The 5000-nt window shown below is 44.6% G+C and overlaps 13 non-coding genes across 13 annotated transcripts; all 13 read right to left on the bottom strand.

Moving 5' to 3' along the window:
* Window positions 1–49: 49 nt before the first annotated feature.
* LOC125796930 (5S ribosomal RNA) lies at window positions 50–168 on the bottom strand. The gene has a single exon (XR_007435836.1). It is a non-coding gene; the product is annotated as a 5S ribosomal RNA (ribosomal RNA).
* A 110-nt stretch (window positions 169–278) lies between these two features.
* Window positions 279–397, bottom strand: LOC125797365 (5S ribosomal RNA). The gene has a single exon (XR_007436210.1). It is a non-coding gene; the product is annotated as a 5S ribosomal RNA (ribosomal RNA).
* A 110-nt stretch (window positions 398–507) lies between these two features.
* LOC125797202 (5S ribosomal RNA) lies at window positions 508–626 on the bottom strand. Its single transcript, XR_007436041.1, has one exon. It is a non-coding gene; the product is annotated as a 5S ribosomal RNA (ribosomal RNA).
* Window positions 627–736: 110 nt separating this feature from the next.
* Window positions 737–855, bottom strand: LOC125797435 (5S ribosomal RNA). Its single transcript, XR_007436280.1, has one exon. It is a non-coding gene; the product is annotated as a 5S ribosomal RNA (ribosomal RNA).
* Window positions 856–965: 110 nt separating this feature from the next.
* Window positions 966–1084, bottom strand: LOC125797373 (5S ribosomal RNA). Its single transcript, XR_007436218.1, has one exon. It is a non-coding gene; the product is annotated as a 5S ribosomal RNA (ribosomal RNA).
* A 110-nt stretch (window positions 1085–1194) lies between these two features.
* On the bottom strand, window positions 1195–1313 carry LOC125797201 (5S ribosomal RNA). The gene has a single exon (XR_007436040.1). It is a non-coding gene; the product is annotated as a 5S ribosomal RNA (ribosomal RNA).
* A 110-nt stretch (window positions 1314–1423) lies between these two features.
* On the bottom strand, window positions 1424–1542 carry LOC125797200 (5S ribosomal RNA). Its single transcript, XR_007436038.1, has one exon. It is a non-coding gene; the product is annotated as a 5S ribosomal RNA (ribosomal RNA).
* Window positions 1543–1652: 110 nt separating this feature from the next.
* LOC125797499 (5S ribosomal RNA) lies at window positions 1653–1771 on the bottom strand. Its single transcript, XR_007436344.1, has one exon. It is a non-coding gene; the product is annotated as a 5S ribosomal RNA (ribosomal RNA).
* A 2152-nt stretch (window positions 1772–3923) lies between these two features.
* On the bottom strand, window positions 3924–4042 carry LOC125797383 (5S ribosomal RNA). The gene has a single exon (XR_007436228.1). It is a non-coding gene; the product is annotated as a 5S ribosomal RNA (ribosomal RNA).
* Window positions 4043–4152: 110 nt separating this feature from the next.
* Window positions 4153–4271, bottom strand: LOC125797493 (5S ribosomal RNA). The gene has a single exon (XR_007436338.1). It is a non-coding gene; the product is annotated as a 5S ribosomal RNA (ribosomal RNA).
* Window positions 4272–4381: 110 nt separating this feature from the next.
* LOC125797199 (5S ribosomal RNA) lies at window positions 4382–4500 on the bottom strand. Its single transcript, XR_007436037.1, has one exon. It is a non-coding gene; the product is annotated as a 5S ribosomal RNA (ribosomal RNA).
* Window positions 4501–4610: 110 nt separating this feature from the next.
* LOC125797198 (5S ribosomal RNA) lies at window positions 4611–4729 on the bottom strand. The gene has a single exon (XR_007436036.1). It is a non-coding gene; the product is annotated as a 5S ribosomal RNA (ribosomal RNA).
* A 110-nt stretch (window positions 4730–4839) lies between these two features.
* On the bottom strand, window positions 4840–4958 carry LOC125797196 (5S ribosomal RNA). The gene has a single exon (XR_007436034.1). It is a non-coding gene; the product is annotated as a 5S ribosomal RNA (ribosomal RNA).
* Between the last annotated feature and the right edge of the window lie 42 nt (window positions 4959–5000).

Raw genomic sequence — 5000 nt, 5'->3', positions numbered from 1 at the left:
AAACTAGTAATGTATAACAAGACCATGGTAATGGAAGCAAGAGGGGAAAAGCTTACAGCACCTGGTATTCCCAGGTGGTCTCCCATCCAAGTATTAACCAGGCCAATACCTGCTTAGCTTCCGAGATCAGACGAGATCGGGCGTTCTCAGGGTAGTGTGACCGTAAGCCATTGCAGAGCTCTCATCAAGACTACTTATGCAACTTCATCTATGTTGGGTTTCAGATAACAAACTAGTAATGTATAACAAGACCATGGTAATGGAAGCAAGAGAGGAAAAGCTTACAGCACCTGGTATTCCAAGGTGGTCTCCCATCCAAGTACTAACCAGGCCAAACCCTGCTTAGCTTCCGAGATCAGACGAGATCGGGCGTTCTCAGGGTAGTGTGACCGTAAGCCATTGCAGAGCTCTCATCAAGACTACTTATGCAACTTCATCTATGTTGGGTTTCAGATAACAAACTAGTAATGTATAACAAGACCATGGTAATGGAAGCAAGAGGGGAAAAGCTTACAGCACCTGGTATTCCCAGGTGGTCTCCCATCCAAGTACTAACCAGGCCAAACCCTGCTTAGCTTCCGAGATCAGACGAGATCGGGCGTTCTCAGGGTAGTGTGACCGTAAGCCATTGCAGAGCTCTCATCAAGACTACTTATGCAACTTCATCTATGTTGGGTTTCAGATAACAAACTAGTAATGTATAACAAGACCATGGTAATGGAAGCAAGAGGGGAAAAGCTTACAGCACCTGGTATTCCCAGGTGGTCTCCCATCCAAGTACTAACCAGGCCAAACCCTGCTTAGCTTCTGAGATCAGACGAGATCGGGCGTTCTCAGGGTAGTGTGACCGTAAGCCATTGCAGAGCTCTCATCAAGACTACTTATGCAACTTCATCTATGTTGGGTTTCAGATAACAAACTAGTAATGTATAACAAGACCATGGTAATGGAAGCAAGAGGGGAAAAGTTTACAGCACCTGGTATTCCCAGGTGGTCTCCCATCCAAGTACTAACCAGGCCAAACCCTGCTTAGCTTCCGAGATCAGACGAGATCGGGCGTTCTCAGGGTAGTGTGACCGTAAGCCGTTGCAGAGCTTTCATCATGACTACTTATGCAACTTCATCTATGTTGGGTTTCAGATAACAAACTAGTTATGTATAACAAGACCATGGTAATGGAAGCAAGAGGGGAAAAGCTTACAGCACCTGGTATTCCCAGGTGGTCTCCCATCCAAGTACTAACCAGGCCAAACCCTGCTTAGCTTCCGAGATCAGACGAGATCGGGCGTTCTCAGGGTAGTGTGACCGTAAGCCATTGCAGAGCTCTCATCAAGACTACTTATGCAACTTCATCTATGTTGGGTTTCAGATAACAAACTAGTAATGTATAACAAGACCATGGTAATGGAAGCAAGAGGGGAAAAGCTTACAGCACCTGGTATTCCCAGGTGGTCTCCCATCCAAGTACTAACCAGGCCAAACCCTGCTTAGCTTCCGAGATCAGACGAGATCGGGCGTTCTCAGGGTAGTGTGACCGTAAGCCATTGCAGAGCTCTCATCAAGACTACTTATGCAACTTCATCTATGTTGGGTTTCAGATAACAAACTAGTAATGTATAACAAGACCATGGTAATGGAAGCAAGAGGGGAAAAGCTTATAGTACCTGGTATTCCCAGGTGGTCTCCCATCCAAGTACTAACCAGGCCAAACCCTGCTTAGCTTCCGAGATCAGACGAGATCGGGAATTCTCAGGGTAGTGTGACCGTAAGCCATTGCAGAGCTCTCATCAAGACTACTTATGCAACTTCTTCTATGTTGGGTTTCAGATAACAAACTAGTAATGTATAACAAGACCATGGTAATGGAAGCAAGAGGGGAATCAAATCAAATCAAATCAAATTTATTTGTATAGCGCTTTTTACAACAGGTGTTGGCACAAAGCAGCTTTACAGAAACATGATTACAGGACAAAGAATCAGGCAAAACATTACACATAGAAAATACAGAAAACAGAACCCCCAGTGAGCGCGGAGGCAAGGAAAAACTCCCTCAGAGCTGCAGGAGGAGGAAGAAACCTTGGGAGGACCAAGACTCACATTAAAGGGGGGACCATCCTACCACTGGTCAAACGGCTTTTAAATTAAAATTTAAAAAGTCTTTTATACATCCATATAGGTTTTATGTACTCAGGAGTGTAATAGCGCCACTAATGGCTTGGATGTAATCTGTAGTGGAGAGTAAGATGGTCGATGAGCAGCTGATCTGTGGTGGTGGTGGAGAAGAGCTGACTTCAGAAACTTCCATCAGTCTGGCCGGACAGGAGACGCGAGAGCCTGAGGGTCCAACATCGGTATCGGGTCAGACAGGTGGGCAGTCAGTAACTCGGAGGAAAGCAGAGAGATGGAATTAGTTTTGACTGGATTTATGCAAAACTGAGAATATTAAAACATTATCAGAGTGTGGCAAATGACTCCGGCAGAACTGAATAAAACAGCCTAACTAAAGGCAGAGAGCCAGAAGGTAACATAGACATGGAGGCACCCTGAAACACTGGCATCCACCCACTCCACCGTCCACAAACCTGAGTGACCGTGTGCAGTGGGAGAACAACAGCACCAGCATCTCAGTTTACCACAATTCCCTCTGTCCATGAACCCCTGAATCTGCAGCCTTATCTAAAGGGAAAAACATTAATTACCAAAAGCTAAACTAAACAAGTAAGTTTTCAGTCTAGACTTAAAGATTGAGACTGTGTCTGAGTCCCGAACATATTCGGGGAGATTATTCCAGAGTTGAGGCGCTTTATAAGAGAAAGCTCTTCCTCCTGCAGAGCTCCTCTGAATTTTAGGCACTACTAATAAACCAGCACCCTGAGATCTGAGTAATCGCGGTGGTTCATAACAGGAGATGAGGTCTTGTAAATACTCAGGAGCGAGTCCGTGTAGGGCTTTATACGTTAACAGGAGAATTTTATAGTCTATGCGGAATTTGACTGGAAGCCAGTGCAGTGCTGATAGTACTGGACTAATATGGTCAAATTTTCTAGTTTTAGTAAGGACCCTGGCTGCAGCATTTTGAACTAGCTGAAGTTTATTTAAGTTACTGCCGGAACATCCAGACAGTAGCGCATTACAATAATCTAGCCTTGAGGTAATAAAGGCATGTACTAATTTTTCTGCGTCATGCAGTGATAGGGCATTTCTTAGCTTGGCAATATTACGGAGGTGTAGAAAAGCTGTTCTAGTAACATTAGATATGTGTTTATCGAATGCTAGATCTGAATCTATAATAACTCCAAGGTTTTTAGCTGCTGAACCAGGGGTGGCTGAGAAGTCAGCCAGATTTAGCATTAAGTCTGATAATTTATTTCTAGCAGCTTTGGGGCCTAACAGGAGAACTTCTGTTTTATCACTATTTAATAGGAGGAAGTTGTGCGACATCCATGATTTTACATCTTCTACACAATCCTCGATTTTCTTTAATCTCACTCTGTCATCAGGTTTGGCTGATATGAAGAGCTGCGTGTCATCCGCATAACAATGAAAATTCACATCATGTTTTCTAATAACTTTGCCCAGTGGGAGCATATATAATGTAAATAATAACGGTCCTAATATAGAGCCTTGTGGAATTCCATATCTTACCTTGGTATAACTGGAAGACATATCATTTATCCTCACAAACTGATAGCGATCGGTTAAGTACGATTTAAACCATGCTAAGGCAGTTCCGGTTACACCGACCATGTTCTCTAGTCTTTCTAAAAGGATAGTATGATCTATTGTATCAAAGGCTGCGCTCAGATCGAGAAGTACGAGTAAGGAAACACAGCCTTGGTCGGCGGCTATAAGTAGATCGTTTGTTATTCTAACTAAAGCTGTCTCAGTGCTATGATAAGGCCTAAATCCAGATCTCGGGGAAAAGCTTACAGCACCTGGTATTCCCAGGTGGTCTCCCATCCAAGTACTAACCAGGCCAAACCCTGCTTAGCTTCCGAGATCAGACGAGATCGGGCGTTCTCAGGGTAGTGTGCCCGTAAGCCATTGCAGAGCTCTCATCAAGACTACTTATGCAACTTCATCTATGTTGGGTTTCAGATAACAAACTAGTAATGTATAACAAGACCATGGTAATGGAAGCAAGAGGGGAAAAGCTTACAGCACCTGGTATTCCCAGGTGGTCTCCCATCCAAGTACTAACCAGGCCAAACCCTGCTTAGCTTCCGAGATCAGACGAGATCAGGCGTTCTCAGGGTAGTGTGCCCGTAAGCCATTGCAGAGCTCTCATCAAGACTACTTATGCAACTTCATCTATGTTGGGTTTCAGATAACAAACTAGTAATGTATAACAAGACCATGGTAATGGAAGCAAGAGGGGAAAAGCTTACAGCACCTGGTATTCCCAGGTGGTCTCCCATCCAAGTACTAACCAGGCCAAACCCTGCTTAGCTTCCGAGATCAGACGAGATCGGGCGTTCTCAGGGTAGTGTGACCGTAAGCCATTGCAGAGCTCTCATCAAGACTACTTATGCAACTTCATCTATGTTGGGTTTCAGATAACAAACTAGTAATGTATAACAAGACCATGGTAATGGAAGCAAGAGGGGAAAAGCTTACAGCACCTGGTATTCCCAGGTGGTCTCCCATCCAAGTACTAACCAGGCCAAACCCTGCTTAGCTTCCGAGATCAGACGAGATCGGGCGTTCTCAGGGTAGTGTGACCGTAAGCCATTGCAGAGCTCTCATCAAGACTACTTATGCAACTTCATCTATGTTGGGTTTCAGATAACAAACTAGTAATGTATAACAAGACCATGGTAATGGAAGCAAGAGGGGAAAAGCTTACAGCACCTGGTATTCCCAGGTGGTCTCCCATCCAAGTACTAACCAGGCCAAACCCTGCTTAGCTTCCGAGATCAGACGAGATCGGGCGTTCTCAGGGTAGTGTGACCGTAAGCCATTGCAGAGCTCTCATCAAGACTACTTATGCAACTTCATCT

The sequence above is a fragment of the Astyanax mexicanus genome, unplaced genomic scaffold (assembly GCF_023375975.1).
Source record: "Astyanax mexicanus isolate ESR-SI-001 unplaced genomic scaffold, AstMex3_surface scaffold_47, whole genome shotgun sequence".
Taxonomy (NCBI): Eukaryota; Metazoa; Chordata; class Actinopteri; order Characiformes; family Acestrorhamphidae; genus Astyanax; species Astyanax mexicanus.
The sequence above is the reverse complement of the archived record's forward strand: the minus strand, read 5'-3'. Positions and strand labels throughout refer to the sequence as shown.